The sequence below is a fragment of the Homalodisca vitripennis genome, chromosome 8 (assembly GCF_021130785.1).
Source record: "Homalodisca vitripennis isolate AUS2020 chromosome 8, UT_GWSS_2.1, whole genome shotgun sequence".
In the NCBI taxonomy this organism is placed as follows: Eukaryota; Metazoa; Arthropoda; class Insecta; order Hemiptera; family Cicadellidae; genus Homalodisca; species Homalodisca vitripennis.
Window position 1 is genome coordinate 4,958,455 of NC_060214.1, and position 17,451 is coordinate 4,975,905.

The 17,451-nt window shown below is 38.4% G+C and overlaps 1 protein-coding gene across 1 annotated transcript in view; it reads left to right on the plus strand.

Moving 5' to 3' along the window:
- LOC124367226 (serine/arginine repetitive matrix protein 1) overlaps positions 1-17,451 on the plus strand; it is a 341,596-nt gene that overhangs the window by 276,369 nt on the left and 47,776 nt on the right. The gene's annotated exons all lie outside the window — the stretch shown is intronic.

Consider the following 17,451-nt stretch of genomic DNA (forward strand, 5'->3'; position numbering starts at 1 on the left):
TGTTTTGTACCCATCTTATATAATTTTGTAATACAATTCAGTAATTATGAATATTTGAAATAAATTTAAACTCGGTTAGTACAATAAAAACTACGTAACGTTCAAATTGAACAAAGAAATGTGTAAGAGGAAAATACTAACTTCCAATTCGATAACCACTAATACGTACCTTCTGCAGCTCAACCAATTGGAAGAGTTGCCAAATCCCTCATCATCGTTAAAAGTGGCTCTTTAATTACTTCCCAACAGCTCGGTTTGATGTAGGGTTGTGCCCTTTCACCGAGGCTCGGAGCCAACTCTTAATAACGTATTTGCGCAACGACATTCCAGGACCCATGAGCAATCAAAGCTAAACAAGACCCTTCTTCAAGATCATAACTTTCACTCTGATCCTTAGCAAATTGAAATTGATCATTTATTCAAAACTTCTCTAAGGGTGATCTGCGAACATCACTAATCTCTATTGAGATATAATTTGGCTTGGACGTTGTCGGAAGAGTGAAAACGTCTGCAAAGTAACTCTGTTAGCTTATAGTTGTTCAAAGTACATTACGGCCCGGGTATAGACGGGGGCAGGTGGGTTGGAGAGGAAGCGGCACCCACGGGTTCCAGGCCGTTTGGTGTGAATGACCTTCAAGAGATCAGCTGGGATGACGGCAGCAAGAATGTGGCTACCGAAGACAATGCTATGGTCATCGGCAATTTCCGGAGCAAGTACTGCTATACGTTGGGCGATATTGATAAAATACCCCCTTTACTAGAATTTAAATAACTTACTATTTATAAACAGTTTGTTAATAACTGGAGTAAAATATTCTTTTGGATGAATACGACATTGCAGACTACAAAATTGTGTAAAATTATAGGTGCCAAACAGCTCAAGAGATGGTTAGACTAAAGTATAAATATTAGCCTATGTACAAACGTCTTTTCGAATTAATCCTTTTAACAAATAAGGAGTTTAAAAAGATAAAATACAGGAAAAAATATCCAAGATTTAATAGACAGCATGAAAAAGTGAAAAGAGCAAAGAGAAGAGTTATCAAAATCTTGTCGCAAAACAATATCGGTCTATTATTGATCACTTAGGTAACATTTCACAGAAACTCCTAGCACCCTTGTAAAGACTTCTATACCTAGCTAAAGCTACAATTTGGACTTGAGATAGGACAAGACCCAATGTGGGATTGAGTCACCTTGGGCGAGCTACAGACATGTGGGACAGACATATTTATGGTTTGTCTACTTCCTGCGATATCTATTTACATTGTGTATGGTTTGTGTGCTGTATAATTTCACATTCAGGAAATGGGTGTATGATGTCGCATGTTGCAATGTCCGTTTTATGATGAAAACATCATATGTCATTTTTGACGGCTATGAGATATGCCTTAGATTTGTTAAAAAAAGGGATTAAAATTTGTTGTAAAACTAGAAATTCTAGTAAAGTGAAGAACAGGTTCTTAAGGATTTCATTAGATTTTTTATCATTAAAAGTTTTCATAAGAAAATTAAATAATAGCCTATAGAAAGAACAAATAGAGGACATCTCATTTTGAAACAGTACAAGTAGAATGTACAATGAGAATGACTATACAAGTTATGAAAAACAAGACGGCTATCACTAAGTAAGTGTTTATGAAAAGTCAAGGGAGTTAAGGAGAGGAAGGGAAGGTAAGGAGGGGTTCATAAACCAAAATAAAATATTATAACATATTATTACTGGTATTTGAATTCTCATAGATTCATATAGAGATGTAATTACTGAAAAACATTCGACTTGCTAAAGAGTGAATCATGCATTTACTATATACAGTTTAAACTGAACGAATAGAAATAGAACGTCTTCTACAGTTTTTAAAGGTGTTTGAAAAAATCTCACCTTGCCGACTATCGACGCAAAATACTTACTTTGCAAATATGTATTTTAAGGCGAATGAGTTAAAAACGAGTAAGTTTGTAAGTAAAAATCGGATCTTACATATTTATGCGGAATTCGAACCAGAACGATAACAACCCTACCTATCTTGAAAGACTATTTCAATACCATATTCCAACCTTTCACTAAACTTTAGTACTGCTGCTATCAGTTGTTTCTTAGGCACGGTTGCAGCAGATGCTTATCGGCCAGAGACGTTTGCAACTCTACCTATCTTGATAGGCTATTTCAATACCATATTCCAACCTTTCACTAAACTGTAGTACCGCTGCTATCAGTTGTTTCTTAGGCACGGTTGCAGCAGCTGCTTATCGGCCAGAGACGTTTGCAACTCTACCTATCTTGATAGGCTATTTCAATACCATATTCCAACCTTTCACTAAACTGTAGTACTGCTGCTATCAGTTGTTTCTTAGGCACGGTTGCAGCAGCAGATGCTTATCGGCCAGAGACGTTTGCAACTCTACTTATCTTGTTAGGCTATTTCAATACCATATTCCAACCTTTCACTAAACTGTAGTACTGCTGCTATCAGTTGTTTCTTAGGCACGGTTGCAGCAGATGCTTATCGGCCAGAGACGTTTGCAATGAAGGGGTTTGAAGGAAGTAAATTTTTCGTTTTACTTTTCTCTTCACATGAATGAAAACTAACTAGGTAATGTTCAGCTAACAGAGAAGGGTACTATTTTAGACCTGCAATGAAGGCCATGATACGATAAATTGGCAGTGTTATTTTATATTATTCAAATAGAAACGATGTATATTCTTTGATGGAAGATGTCATTTAAGAATAGAAAAAGGTTGTTTTACTAAGATTTTGGGGGTTTACTGGTTGGTATTGGACTAATAATTAGTGGGAAGCACACTCTACAGGAAAAGGTTAGAGCAGCCTGAGTTGTTTTTAACGTTTTCTACTGTGTAATGTAATTTTTACAACTAAAAAATAACATTCAGATAAGTAACGTCTAAATAATCCTCTCTTAAGGCGGTGCTATAAGTTTGAGTTAAAGCTATAGCTTTATCTATTTTCATATTTAAATCTCATAATCAAGATATTAAATGTCATAAACAAATTGATTTTAATATTTTATCACTATTTGTTGAAAAGTGGGTAGCCACAGTTATGTTTTGGCCAACTCAGAGCGAAAATTTATGGGGATAAAAAGTTTTAATTTTACATTCCTGTTCATAAAGTGTTTCACCCAAGCCAACATATTTCTCTCTTCAACTTTAAAACTTACACTAAAGTAACACTTTCAAAACAAGAATCTAAAATAAAAACCTTTACTTTTTTTATGAGATTGTTGCAAAATGATTTAAAAATCTGCTTTTACCGTTCTAAATCACACATGCTGTTAATAACAAAAGGCCATATTAATTTTTTATATGGCTGTAATTATGTAATTTTTGGTCTGTAGGCTCGGTGATTGAAAAACACATGAATATTAAAGCGTTGGCAAATACTTAACAACTTAGAGATCTAATTAATTGAACCTTAGAAATTTCTAAAAACTCAGTCAATACTTGTATTAATTTGTTTGAAAGGATGAGTGTAAAATTGGTAAGTAAACATACTAAAAGTAGAGAATAATCGTCTTCAATAAAATTGGATCCAAAACGGCAACATTTTGTATTCCGCACACTGCTCGGACGTCATTGTTTGTCCTCTATGGAAAGCCTGTTGCATATATTAGAATGGGTTAGTATTCAGAGGGAATGGGAGGTGGGCGGTGGAAAGCTAGGGTATCACTGGCAGGTAGTCATTTATCAAATCAAATCTTTGCCCAGTTTCTCCTTTTAGTCATAACGTCTAATTACCAATTCATGTTTGTACGATATGCTAATCAGGCGTGAGTAATTTAAAGACATTTGCTTGATTGTGCCGTCACTTTTCTACACTGCAGGTCATCTAAAGGTATGAATGAGAAGAGGTCGGTATCGGTGTGACGAAAATAAGTAGTTCACACAAAACAATAAATAACGAAATAGGTATTGTGACATTCTATGGTTAATGAAATGAAATGAAAAATGTCTTTATTGAATACAACGTAAAAAATTTTCAATTGGCGAGGTTAGGACTATTAAGTCCTCTCTTACACCTAACCATAAATTAATAAACTATAATATTACTGTAAAACAAGAGCCACAATACAGTTTACATTACTATTTTACATTCAAAAATTATAATCTCTATTCATATAAAGTAATAAAATGAAATAAAGGTTCTCTATGAAACTAAAAATAAATGAATGGAATAAAACTTACAAGGAAATTAACAGACATTCATCCATCACCATTCATACAAAGCCATCGTCCCATATCCTATGCCACGATATCGTCAACCCGACGAGGCCCAAAACAGACGGTCCCTAAGCACCCCCCGAAACCGTTCCCGACTACGAATACCTCTGATATGATCCGGAAGATTATTCCAGAGTCGACAAGCAGAGACAGTGAATGATTTACTGTAAATAGAGGATCTATGAACAGGAACAGATAACAGAGAGGCTCCACGTCGAGTATTCCAATTGCTTGTTTCAGAAATGAAAGAAAAGTGTTCAGACAGATAGGAAGGGGAATAATCGTTATACAAAATAGAATGTAACATGCTAAGAATGTGGAGCTGACGGAGTAAATTCAAAGACATTAATCACCAGAAACAACGAGTCTATAACAACGAGTACTAAAAAACAACAGCTTACCATGCAGCATACTGAAGTTTTGTTACTAATCAATAGAGGGAACTCCTGATTAACTGTAGGGAACGGCAACTTATAGTGACTTGAAACTGAAATACCACACACATTGAAAGAGTACAGGTCGTGAGTGTTTGCACTTTCCCTGAAATGTCTCCGAATGCTGTACGGGATAGCGGTGACGGCTTTCTCTGGGATACAACAAGGATCGTGGCTGCGGAGTCGTGGCAAATGTCAGAGGCCGTCGAGAATCATACCTGAGCACTGAGCGGTCGTCTCGAGCACGGTGATGTCTGATAAGTGTTGTAAATGAAGTGGGCAAGACGGCCGTGACTTCAGGGTCATCGCATACAACAGCTGTAGTGGAGAAACAACTCGTAGACGCTAGGCCTTGCGCGAATTATTCACACGACAGCTGAGTAATTTGTCAGGATTCCGTTTAAGATGATTCACAATATCCTGTTTACTTTTATATATGCAGGATTCTTGACTGTGTACACACGACAGCCTTGTGTTTCTCCACAATCGGCTTGTATTCCTGCGTCTTATACCGAAGACTCCATAAACAACTGTATAAATATTTTCTGGTCACCTTTTTATGCCTTGGAGTATTGATCCTAAAGCAGTAGCGATATATCAAACGTGTATATGGACACGTCTCTGTACAAAGAGTTCTGCCAAAAATAAATGTTGCGGTGTGTTAGTATGTTACTATGCAAAGCAATAAACACAATAAAATTGTGTATGTTAGTATCTCAAGGACGATAAAGTATGAACAATTGTGCCGTATGCACTCTGTGTGTACACAAGAAGTTCATGTGACAAGTGACGACAGGTGCCGACATGTCAATCTGCGGCGAGGCTGTACAAGCCCTAGTATGACTACTTTTCTTGTACAAGAATATGTAAGTTATTATATGAGGTAATGAATTCATTGGATTTAATAATGAGATTCAACTTACATATATCTAATACATGTAAAGGTTTTATTTACCTCAATCTCCATTTAGGTCAATTTAAATAGTACCTCGAATATCACAATAAATGGTGATCTCTAAGATTTAAAAGAAATCAAAAGATCTATTTCCCTACTCGACTTAAAAGGTTTTCATTAATTAGTAACTCTAAAATCCTTCCATTAACTTCTATTTATAACCGAATAAAGAGGTGTTTAGGAATCGGTTCACAATTTGTGTGAAGATGTTTGTCTTATGAAAGCAACTACAAATATCCTTTCCTGCTTAGTTGTCAAAAAGGCAAATTTCTCATGTGGTTATCATCTTGAAATGTTAATTTTATATCGAATATGTAATATTAGTTAAAACGTTTAATTTGCACAGCACTGATGGGATGATGACTCTCAAGGTTGGCGTAGTAATATATTTGTAAAATCCCATCATCTTAAATACTTACTAGACAAAAATCGTTATAACCATCTAGAAGTGTTTCTAAAAAATGACTTGATTAACGAAATGAATGTGAATTTGTTACGAAAATATTTGTTAACATATTCGCTTGTAATGATTAACTTGTATAACTGTTAAACATTTCAATAGCTGCCATTTTGAAATCTTAATCAAAAAAATATTAAGAATAAATGTTATTATAAATAAATGTCAGTCTATTTAGAAAAATTGTTGAAGTAAATCTTTTTAAAGGGGAATGGCCACCACTTTGAAACTTTTTATTGGTTAAAACAACTCTATACAAATTATAATCTTAATCTATTAAATATTTCAAGATTATCGTTATCACAATTATTTCTTGTTGTGTACTACTCAACATTTGTACGGTCGCTATCTTGTATATGAAAAACGTAAGGACAAAAATTGTTTTAAATAACTTAGAATTATATAAAAATATTTTATCTTGCTCTATGGTGCATTATTTGTAAATAATTACTATGACATGATCATTTCTTTCTCAAACTTTCAATGCCCGCCATCTGGACATCTTAAGAGATATCGATAAAAGTACAAGAATTCAATTGTTTTAAAATAATTACGTTATATTTCTAATACGTGTACTTTTGGGCCTGTATTGGGAATTAGTCGAGTTAAAACTTTCGCAAAAATACAGATAGGCGTCACTTTGAAAAGCTTTATTGGTTAATTAACTACTGACTAACTTACTTACTGGGTCTTTCCTACCAAGTTTAGTCTGGATCTTTTGAAAATGCGGTTATCATGTTCTCAAGCTCACGTTATATTGCGTAAGCCCATACATACATAAACTATATAAGTGTATATGCATACATTTTCGGATTATGGTAGTTTTGGGTTAAGGAAGCCATGACAGGAAACATGCGAAATATCTTCCGGAATTTCCATCATGAGAGTGATTGCAGTTTCTAGTAAATGTATCTAAAACTGCACATCTGTTGAAATCATTCCATAAGTACAACTTCCAAAACCTGAAATTGAAACTTAACTGTTTCGCTTCCCACACCAAATATCAAATTCCTGTATTTGTTGTCAGTCACCGCCTCATTCGGTGGAAATGGTTAGTTCAGATAATTTAGTTATTGTAATTTTTCAGATATTTAATTATACCGAATTTTTGCAATGATGGTCACTTTAGACACGGATTTCCTTATTGTGTTAATGTTGATTATTGACGATACAAACGTTAAACCTTCATAAAAGGATTAAATCTTACCAATCATTCGAGCATATCGAGTTTCTGATAAACGTATCCCCTATCAAAACGCTTTAGACTTTCTATTTAGGCTTTCGTAAAAGCCGTGCTATCTGGTCTACAGAGATTGGTTTTCTAAAACCAACGACTCATTCCAACGGAAATAGATGTAAGGTCTCATTTTCCCCGACAAGATCTTTAAACACGCACACAGGTATTACGGTTCCCACTCTGGGTCGGTTCCGGAAGTAGTTCTTGGAACTTTTTACTGAGTTTGCCCATCGTTTCGTGGCCAGAGCTGTGCGTGAGACCAAGTCCAAAACCAATCACAGCTTTCTCGAGGCTCCTGACCAACCCAAATCATTTCCTCCTTCCTGGTAACACAGGAATAGCTCTTGATAAATATTCAAGGACATACTTGTCTCGGTCAAGGAGAGCAGAAAAGCTAAAGAAACTCTTAGTCCTCGAATGTTTCTTTCAAAAATGTTACGTAAGAGATTGCAATAAAATTAAAAACTAAAGTTCCTGCCCGGAGAACCAAACAATGTTAAGTAAAAGAAAAATATATATCCGGCCCCGGTGTACCAAACAATATTATATGAGAGAAAAAAAATAATCAATAATAATGAATCAATCAATCATGTGATAATAAATATTTTTCAAAACTTTCGAAGTATCAGTCGAGGCCTCCAGCTTCCGTAAATTTTAAAGGACACGATGCGAGGGTAAGATAATCGAATGTGCCAAAGGAGTCTCTCATCAAGAGAAATTGTATCCGAGTATCACCACAAGAAGAGTCCCTGGACCAGAAGCACGAGATCAGAGGTAGACGAGACCAGAGAGAGTTCCAGGGAGGCTCCAGAGACCAGAGAGAGTTTCAGGGGGGCTCCAGAGTCCAGAGGGAGTTCCAGGGGGGCTCCAGAGACCAGAGAGAGAGAGAGAGAGAGAGAGAGAGAGAGAGAGAGAGAGAGAGAGAGAGAGAGAGAGAGAGAGAGAGAGAGAGAGAGAGAGAGAGAGAGAAGAGAGAGAGAGAGAGAGAGAGAGAGAGAGAGAAGAGAGAGAGAGAGAGAGAGAAGAGAGAGAGAGAGAGAGAGAGAGAGAGAGAGAGAGAGAGAGAGAGAGAGAGAGAGTTCCAGGGAGCTTCAGAGACCAGATAGAGAGATCTAGGGGGCTCTAGAGACCAGAGAGAGTTCCAGGGGGCTCCAGAGGTCCACACTGATGGATAGTCCACGACCGCGGGAGAACAACATTTAGCACGCACAACTGGGTACTTAAAGGGTAACAAGGGATAACAGAAAATGCTAAACAATACAGGAGAATGGTGAGCTAGAGAGGGTGAGGTAGGAAAATAAACAGAAAAGTAAATATGTACAGGAGAGACATAAACACTATGAGTAATGAATGCATGAGGGGTAGGTCGTCTCGAAGAGTGACATTTTAAAGGTTCAAGAGATACAACCTCATTGCCAGCAGAAGTACGCGGGTTGCGGTTGATTGAACTAGATAAATGTAGAATTGGACAACAGCTGATCTCTCTCACTCGCTCATTGATTAATCTTAATGCTTACTTAAATAAAATATTACTAATTATAATTAAAACTAAACAATGTTCTTTGGTTGAAGCATTGAAGGATGTATAAGTTATCTCTCGTAATTAATGGAACTAATAATACATTATTCTCCATTACTTTTAGCTTATGACGTCATCGAATTTTAAACACCTTTGGTTTTTATTACTAACAAACAATACAAAATACTAAAAGTAAATACTCCAAATCCTCCATGATCAACTAAACTAATCAAGTCAAAACCTTAGTAAGTGAATGGCACAGTATAGTTTAGAACTTTGCAGTGTTGTAACCTCTTTGTATTTTATCACACACATAATTATAATCGTAAGTTTGGTTTTGGTTCCAAAGACAGATGAAATAACATAGCTGTTTTCTACAACACAGTTTATGAAACACGGTTATCAACATGTGTGTAGTGGATGCGGGCCTGTAGACCCAAGGTCACCAGTCACCGAAACCGGTGTCGATGTTATCACTTGACAGGACTCTTGTAAATTGTCTCTGGCCGTTATACACACGCTGTTATCAGATACAGGGCTGTCAGGCCATTTCGTGCACAGGGATTCTAACTGTTGGGCTGTGCAAAATGTCCACAGCCATAAAATCAGAGATAGAGAGAGAGAGAGATTCTTAATTCTTAAAAGCTATTGTTTCTGCCCATAGCTGTGGCTCTGCTAGCATGTGACTACGCCTTGGTGGAAGTCGCCATCTCTAGGTCGTGTCGCGGCTACCCTCGACTAACTCAGCCACAGCATTGGTGCCAGCCTGTGCTTGTAAATCTGCACATAGCTATGGCTTTGCTAGCATGTGACTATGCCGTGGTGGAAGTCGCCATCTCTAGGTCGTGTCGCGGCTACCCTCGACTAACTCAGCCACAACATTGGTGCCAGCCTGCGCTTGTAAATCTGCACACTAATCGAATGTAAGATGCAATCAGCTCGGCCGAGGGCGGTACGGGTGAGGTGAGCGACCTCGTAGCTTTGCCCATGGTCTCATTATATCGTTTGTTGAGCTCGTATCCTTCCGCATTCATTAGAGTCTTTGTGTTGCATCTCGAGTGGTTGTAAGGATTCATAAAAGACTTATCTCTCTATATCAGGAAATCTAGATCAAACTCAACTATTGCTAATATGGTTTTTTCAATAAGTTAAATTCGTGATTACATATTATATCTTTTATATGATTTTACGCATCTCGTGAGGGTGTTATTTGTTTATAATCTGAGAGAATTTGCTGTCATTTAATGGGAAGTTTTACTTTTTGCAATGTTGTTTTCCATACTTTAACCTTACAATCCCTATTATAAGCTTGTATCACGTTCTTTGCAGCACGGATTTTAAAATGTCACTCTACAACTGTAGAATTAGTGGTCCGTGATAAAGATCCACCTCCGAGGAATTCGTGATACCATCACTGGGCGGCTGTGGAAGTGTGATTCCTTCCATACTGGCCTCCTAACATCTCAGTGCATTAATTAACTGATATCATTAGATTTAAGAGCAGTTCTACAAGAATGTCGCGAATGTGTGGATCATCCGTTATACGAGAGCAGTGAAAGTGATTCCAGTTTAAAGAGTTCTACAAGAATGTCGCGAATATGCTGGTGTGGATCATCCATTATCCAAGAGCAGCGAAAGTGATTCCAACCTAGAGTTTTACAAGAATGTCGCGAATGTGCGGATTTGGATCATCCATTATCCGAGAGCAACGAAAGTGATTCCAAGTGTAAAGAGTTTCTACAAAAATGTCGCGAATGTGTGGATTTGGATCATCCATTTCCGAGAGCAACGAAAGTGATTCCAGTCTAAAGAGTTCTACAAGAATCTGGCGAATGTGGGGGTGTGGATCATCCATTCCGAGCTACTTATCCAGAGAGTTCGACAAGAATCTGGCGAATGTGGGGGTGGATCATCCGTTATCCGAGAGCAGTGAAAGTGATTCCAGTTTAAAGAGTTCTACAAGAATGTCGCGAATGTGCGGGTGTGGATCATCCGTTATCCGAGAGCAAGCGAAAGTGATTCCAATCTAAAGATTTCTACAAGAATGTCGCGAATATGCTGGTGTGGATCATCCATTATCCAAGAGCAGCGAAAGTGATTCCAACCTAGAGTTTTACAAAAATGTCGCGAATGTGCGGATTTGGATCATCCATTATCCGAGAGCAACGAAAGTGATTCCAGTGTAAAGAGTTCTACAAGAATGCCACGAATGTGTGGATGTGGATCATCCATTCCAAGAGCTACTAAAGTGATTCCAGTCTAAAGAGTTCGACAAGAATCTGGCGAATGTGGGGGTGTGGATCATCCGTTATCCGAGAGCAGGGAAAGTGATTCCAATCTAAAGATTTCTACAAGAATCTCGCGAATATGCGGGTTTGGATCATCCGTTATCCGAGAGAAGCGAAAGTGTTCCAATCTAAAGATTTCTACAAGAATGTCGCGAATGTGCGGATCATCCGTTATCCGAGAGCAGCGAAAGTGATTCCAATCTAAAGAGTTCTACAAGAATCTCGCGAATGTGCGGGTGTGGATCATTCGTTACCCGTGCCTCCAGTGTGAACCATCCTTCACGTGGTTGGCTATTGCATCGTCTCTGAAGATAAACACAACAGTGAACAATAGATATCTCATTAACATAAACTAAAACTATTTGAATAATGTACAAACTGTTATATTCTCAACAAATCCTTTTGACTTAAAATCGTTGTTCTGATGAGCTCATTTCTTCCTCCCTGTTAGTGATATTATGATGTCGCATTTATTTCTCATAAGAGATTGCAATTTTTTATAATTTATTACTTGATTCATTATTGTACTGGGGTGGTGAAAAGTCTTGAAACTGTCTAATGTCGTATGTACATATATAAACGTACAAACATAAACCTTTGTACAGGGACATAGGGCATAAAAGTAAACTATTTGATGCAATCAGCACCTTATGACCACCTCAGGAGGATGATCCGTAAGGGGTGCTGGAAAATTTTATGTAAGCACAGCAGACTATGTAAACTGTAAATTCAGCAGAAAAATCAAGACGTTGCTTTAATTAGTTTAATTTTACATTAAGAAATGTTTAGTGTTTAACAAATTGCAACAAAAAATCACCTACCTAGATTGTTATAGTATGTTATTGAACTTGTACATAAGGTAAGTATTGAAAATGTCAAGCGCTGCCATTTTGCTTAAAATCTTAAACCTTTTGAGTCTAATTTGTGGCATGATTTGTGAATAATTAACACCTTTAAACTGGTATGAACATAGATCTATGATTATATTTAAGATTTTCTTCCAACTCCGTATGGGCCAACCACCTGAGGTGGTAAAGAGATGCCGATTGCTTGCTTTAAAAGGTTTAATTTTATCTCCTATGTCTCTGTAGAAAGTTTTATGTTTGTAGGTTTACGAGTACATAATATATTAGTCCGTTTCAAGACTTTTCAGCAACCCAATATAAGTGGCGTAAATGTTCATAATTATCCTGGGTCCTTTGTTTGAAGGTTATTTTAGTTCTTTACCTGAAGAAGATATCAGATTGCAGATCTCGAAACGTAGTGTTACTGATTTCTTATTTCACTAAACGATGGTAAATTCCGGAAAAATCCTGTTTCCTTCACATATCCTGGGTCCTTCTTGTTAAACGGAGTAACATTTAAAAACTTTGTGAAAATTAATGCACATGATTGAATTGAACATTGGCACTGGATATAATGCACTTGGTCTCAAGATATTGGATTTAAATCCCACTAAATGATAGAAGAATAATGAGAAGGTCCGCCAGATTTTTAATTTACATATGAACTTCATGAAAATGGTTTAAGGCACCAATAATTTAGAGAAAACTGTAACACTATAACTAGAAGTTTTAAGAAAGTCCAGTTGGCAGTTTAAATTGCATTCTTAGTAATGTATTTCTGATTTCACTTACAATTATGCACAAGTATATGTTCGTTGACGAGAAATAGTCAAGGCTCTTCTAGACTGCTACCAGCTACTTTTTACCACCAAAGGAACTGCACAGCGATGTCATGAGAACAGGTATTGTACATGGTATCGCTCATACTGATAGGTGCAAATCAGAATCTCGCTGGGGGGAGGAGAGTTTGACTTCCCTACAAATAAAATGATTTTAGTGCAAGAAGTCCATAAATCCTCCAGGATGGTGTATTTTAAATCTATTTGTCTTAGGATGGACAATGACACCATTGTTAAAAGTAGCAGTTCCAAAGAAACAAACCTTGATCAGTAAACCTAGAGCAATTTTAGTTTCTCAAACGCCTTTGTCATTTTGTTGTTTGTAATGACTCGCGAACAAAACGAAATAATCCTAATCCAACACTACAATTACAGTTGCCGGGTTACGCCATGTTATTGTTGCTAAGTGGTGCCGTCGTCACCCAAGGCGACAACTTTCACCGTCCCCGGTCCAGCAGTCTGTTTGTCCAAGACACTTCCTGACGATTGGCGGCGGCGGGAGGTCGTGCCGCTCGGTCCAATGGACACGGAGGCGGTCGTTCCCTCAGGCGTCAGGGGATCATTGGGTAAGGTCCAGGGGACTTGGAGCTACGGAACGTCTGAACTACCGATCGTGGAGATAATAGATTCCCTACAATAGATCGCACAGAGGCCGTCAAAGGTTCGGCTTTCTCTGAAATTATTTTCAACATCTTCTTAGAGGTCACTTTTTCAAAGAGAAAAGTTAAAATCTAAGATTTTAGTAGAATACAGTGATACAGACACCATTCAGAGACACGCTCGTTCCTTCAAAAGAGAAGTCACGGTTCTAAATGTTACAAGGTGGAATCACTTGTATATTATTATTGCAAAAGATAAAGAAAGAACACATGTTAAAATAAAAGACGTGTCACAAACGCTATTAATACGGTCCAGGAATTCAATAAAAGTCCAATAAATTATTACTGATAAGAAATACTTATAAATAGTATTTAAACGATTCACAAATGTTTACGTGCACTTTGAACTCTTGTACAGAGCATCGGCATTTTTTGTACGAAAGCTTTCTCCTCCGACGTTGTGAAATACAGGAGAAAAGAAGCACAACCGGTGGACAATACGCTAGCAAGTCCGGCATTTATCGTCTCAGGAACCGTCTTGTACCGATATACCGGTGTGTGCAGGCGTGGTTGTGACTGTTATATAACGCGCGTGCTGCAGAACCGTTTAGATAAAACACATATACGCTGTGTTAGTCCGGCCTGTGAGCTACCCTGCCTAATGTGCATCGCTGAGTGGACGAGATTGTGTAGTCTACAATAGCAAGCCTGTGTATTTATCGTCTCTGCTACCGTCTTGTACCGATGTACCGGTGTGTGCAGGCGTGGTTGTGACTGTTATATAACGCGCGTGCTGCAGAACCGTTTAGGTAAAACACATATACGCTGTACTAGTCCGGCCTGTGAGCTACCCTGCCTAATGTGCATCGCTGAGTGGACGAGATTGTGTAGTCTACAATAGTGAGCCTGTGTATTTATCGTCTCTGCTACCGTCTTGTACCGATGTACCGGTGTGTGCAGGCGTGGTTGTAACTGTTATATAACCTGCCTAATGTGCATCGCTGAGTGGACGAGATTGTGTAGTCTACAATAGCAAGCCTGTGTATTTATCGTCTCTGCTACCGTCTTGTACCGATGTACCGGTGTGTGCAGGCGTGGTTGTAACTGTTATATAACCTGCCTAATGTGCATCGCTGAGTGGACAAGATTGTGTAGTCTACAATAGTGAGCCTGTGTATTTATCGTCTCTGCTACCGTCTTGTACCGATGTACCGGTGTGTGCAGGCGTGGTTGTAACTGTTATATAACCTGCCTAATGTGCATCGCTGAGTGGACGAGATTGTGTAGTCTACAATAGTGAGCCTGTGTATTTATCGTCTCTGCTACCGTCTTGTACCGTTGTACCGGTGTGTGGAGGCGTGGTTGTAACTGTTATATAACCTGCCTAATGTACATCGCTGAGTGGACGAGATTGTGTAGTCTACAATAGCGAGTCTGTGTATTTATCGTCTCTGCTACCGTCTTGTACCGTTGTACCGGTGTGTGCAGGCGTGGTTGTAACTGTTATATAACCTGCCTAATGTGCATCGCTGAGTGGACGAGATGGTGTGTAGTCTACAATCGCGAATCTGTGTATTTATCGTCTCTGCTACCGTCTTGTACCGTTGTACCGGTGTGTGGAGGCGTGGTTGTAACTGTTATATAACCTGCCTAATGTACATCGCTGAGTGGACGAGATGGTGTAGTCTACAATAGCGAGTCTGTGTATTTATCGTCTCTGCTACCGTCTTGTACCGTTGTACCGGTGTGTGGAGGCGTGGTTGTAACTGTTATATAACCTGCCTAATGTACATCGCTGAGTGGACGAGATTGTGTAGTCTACAATAGCGAGTCTGTGTATTTATCGTCTCTGCTACCGTCTTGTACCGTTGTACCGGTGTGTGCAGGCGTGGTTGTAACTGTTATATAACCTGCCTAATGTGCATCGCTGAGTGGACGAGATGGTGTAGTCTACAATCGCGAATCTGTGTATTTATCGTCTCTGCTACCGTCTTGTACCGATGTACCGGTGTGTGCAGGCGTGGTTGTGACTGTTATATAACGCGCGTGCTGCAGAACCGTTTAGATAAAACACATATACGCTGTGTTAGTCCGGCCTGTGAGCTACCCTGTCTAATGTGCATCGCTGAGTGGACGAGATTGTGTAGTCTACAATAGCGAGTATGTGTATTTATCGTCTCTGGTACCGTCTTGTACCGATGTACCGGTGTGTGCAGGCGTGGTTGTAACTGTTATATAACGCGCGTGCTGCAGAACCGTTTAGATAAAACACATATACGCTGTGTTAGTCCGGCCTGTGAGCTACCCTGTCTAATGTGCATCGCTGAGTGGACGAGATTGTGTAGTCTACAATAGCGAGTCTGTGTATTTATCGTCTCTGCTACCGTCTTGTACCGATGTACCGGTGTGTGCAGGCGTGGTTGTAACTGTTATATAACGCGCGTGCTGCAGAACCGTTTAGATAAAACACATATACGCTGAGACAAGTCACGGCAATATTTAATAACCTGTTGACAGGTACTGGAATGCACTGATGGCGATGAACATTGTATTAATGGAGACACCTTTGGTTAGAGATATATCAGTGCTACATCCTGGGAGATAAGTTTGTAAATACATATTAGGTATTAATAATCGTACGACTCTAGCCTACGCACAGGCTGCTTGCCCATGTAGGCTAATTTCCAAACACTATGTTTAATACTTTTAGTTATTTATTGTACATATATTAATTATCAAACACATGTACATATACTAATTGTAATAGTATTGCAATTATACAGGAAATAAACTTTCTTTCATTTCATTTCATTTTAGACAGCAATAACCTTATATAACAGTTTTATCTATTTTGTGTAATTAACACATAGTTTGAGAGCTGTTTATGGCCCATCTGTTATTTTAAGCTCGGACATAGGCATTTTTTACACGAGGTTTGTACCCAATTTTAGTCTAGACTATGTGCTTAACTCTTAGTGTAAGGGCTGTTTATGGCCCATCTGCTATCAAATGCGGGTATTGGGTTGTTATTTAAAAAACCGGTTTTAGCCTCACTCGTCATATTTAAACCGTACTAGTGCAGCATTTGATTAAAGGGTTACTTTTATAGTAACCGCATAATTTAGTAATCACCGAAAATTATTGTACTTCAACGTCAACAAGAGCAAAATGGTCATATACTTTGATAACATTCTTCATTTTTTAAACCGTAAAATCTGTCTTTTTTATTGCAAGCTTTTGTAGTGTAAAGTTAGAGTCACATTGTGTCTAAAAATTCCCACTGTACAAGTCTGTGCGTCTTAGCTGCCGGGAATATAATCTCTTTGGAGTGATGAGCTAAACATTCTTCAACCAAATCACACTATTACGGTTTCCATTTAAATGCATCGTACCCAGAATATTGCTTGCTGATAAGATCACATCTGCACTTAAAATGACATTTATATTTAGCAAATGCGTTAACTTTCCAAACCAACCGCAATTAAGTTAAATCTCTCCGAATGGCGAAGAAGATACAGATCTCTGTACAGTTGGCTTTGTCTCGATTCCTCAAGCGAAGGAATGTGTGTCTCCGAGGGGAAGATAGGCTGTGACACGGACACGGCAGAAAGATGGCATCAGTCTCAGAATCAGTCACGCGCGTGCTCACGTGATCAAATGTAATTCCCGTGTCGGATAACATCTCCCTGCGGAAACACTACTAGTAAATCTCCTTGCGCTCATTAGATCATGTCCGTGCGAGTCTCCCTCGTCACTCATTCATCTCCGAGAGCTCCTTTGTGAGAAATCGTCATTTATTAACCACATTAACTGTTTCTGTGCAAGTAATAAAACTCATTTTTCGGAATGAGTTCCAAACTTTTGTAATTTACGTGATGAAATTTCGTATCGTAACACTCTAGTTCTAGTTCCTCTGTGCCTTCAAGGATGTTGGACTCCAATATTTATCGTGTAGAGTTTCTGGTTCATATAGTAATTTATGTGATGAAGTTTCGTATTGTAAGAGTTCTAGTTTCTCCGTGTCTTCAAAGATCTTGG